At 51.6% G+C, this 1,633-nt stretch overlaps 1 non-coding gene across 1 annotated transcript; it reads right to left on the bottom strand.

Annotated features, from left to right (window-relative positions):
* Positions 1–432: 432 nt before the first annotated feature.
* Positions 433–507, bottom strand: TRNAE-CUC (transfer RNA glutamic acid (anticodon CUC)). Its single transcript has one exon. It is a non-coding gene; the product is annotated as a tRNA-Glu (tRNA).
* Between the last annotated feature and the right edge of the window lie 1,126 nt (positions 508–1,633).

The following is a 1,633-nucleotide window of genomic DNA, read 5'->3' as shown; positions in this document are numbered from 1 at the left end:
ACGTGTCACAAGCGGCAAATGGACTTTCCGGGCGGTGCCGGAGTGACAGGGAAGCACACGAGGGTCTCAGTGTGTCTCCACGAGAAGCCTATGGAACAAGAAGGACTCCTTTCCCTCTTCATGAACTGATGTTTGAGTATACTAAAGTGTCGTGCCGGACTGGGCAGTTGGTATTTTTGAGAGAATGTATTGGATTGGGAAAGTCAGGGAGTGGGGAGGAGGAAAAGTGGTTTTTGTAAGGTTTTCAATTTTTTTCTCTTTTCCTTATAGTCTTTCCTATTTTTTTCCTGTAGTTTTAGGTAATAAAGTGTTATTTATGTTTAAGTTGGAGCCTGTTTTGCTTATTCCTGGTCACATCTCACAGCAGACACCAGGGTGGGGCATTTTCATGGGGGCACTGGCTCTGTGCCAGGCTCAAACCATGACATTTTTTGGTTCCCTGACCGGGAATCGAACCCGGGCCGCGGCGGTGAGAGCGCCGAATCCTAACCACTAGACCACCATGTCATGGTTTGAGCCTGGCACAGAGCCAGTGCCCCCATGAAAATGCCCCACCCTGGTGTCTGCTGTGAGATGTGACCAGGAATAAGCAAAACAGGCTCCAACTTAAACATAAATAACACTTTATTACCTAAAACTACAGGAAAAAATAGGAAAGACTATAAGGAAAAGAGAAAAAAATTGAAAACCTTACAAAAACCACTTTTCCTCCTCCCCACTCCCTGACTTCCCAATCCAATACATTCTCTCAAAAATACCAACTGCCCAGTCCGGCACGACACTTTAGTATACTCAAACATCAGTTCATGAAGAGGGAAAGGAGTCCTTCTTGTTCCATAGGCTTCTCGTGGAGACACACTGAGACCCTCGTGTGCTTCCCTGTCACTCCGGCACCGCCCGGAAAGTCCATTTGCCGTTTGTGACACGTTCCTTCCATGCTCAGTGCTCTCACCACCGAGACATGGCCAGAGCTGCTTTTAGGGTGGTCTTTCAAGGATGCCTTGTCTCACTCCAAAAAGGCACAGTCTCTGCTTTTGGGACAACTGTCCCCCCCATATATTTCCAACCCCCTGGGGCCGGGGGGTCCTCACAAATGAACCCTCCTGGGTTTGAGGCACTGCCTCCCCCTAAATGCAGTCTGTGTCACAGGAACAACTGAGTCCATGGCTACAAGAAAAGTCCAGCTAAAAGGCCACTCCAAATCATCTCTCCCCATCCAATCATCTCCACAATCTCCGGGCCAAAGTCTTTATCTCATATCATCTCTCATCTCCCTTCTTATTCAGCTTCGAGGAGGATTAGCATTTTTGTAAGGCCCCAATCATGCAAGAAAGGGTTAAAAGTTTTCAGTCTCTGTCTGTCCTGGGAGATGATACTCCCACACATGCTGCTGCTGCGGCCGGCCGGGCTCTCTCTCTCTCTCCCCTTTCTCCTCCTGGCGGGCTGCCATCACATTCGGTGCCGCCGGCTCTCTCTCTCTCCGGGGGGGGGGGGGGGGGGGGGGGGGGAAAGGGGCTGGCTGCCCGATATCTCTTGGGGCTCCCCCACCCTTCCATCCTCGAAGCCCCCTCTGTCCAGGCCCTGGCCCCAGGCCTCACCGCATGGCTGTCCCCTCCCCCGCCCAGCAGCAGCG

This window comes from Zonotrichia leucophrys, unplaced genomic scaffold (assembly GCF_028769735.1).
Source record: "Zonotrichia leucophrys gambelii isolate GWCS_2022_RI unplaced genomic scaffold, RI_Zleu_2.0 Scaffold_461_40363, whole genome shotgun sequence".
NCBI lineage: Eukaryota > Metazoa > Chordata > Aves > Passeriformes > Passerellidae > Zonotrichia > Zonotrichia leucophrys.
The sequence above is the reverse complement of the archived record's forward strand: the minus strand, read 5'-3'. Positions and strand labels throughout refer to the sequence as shown.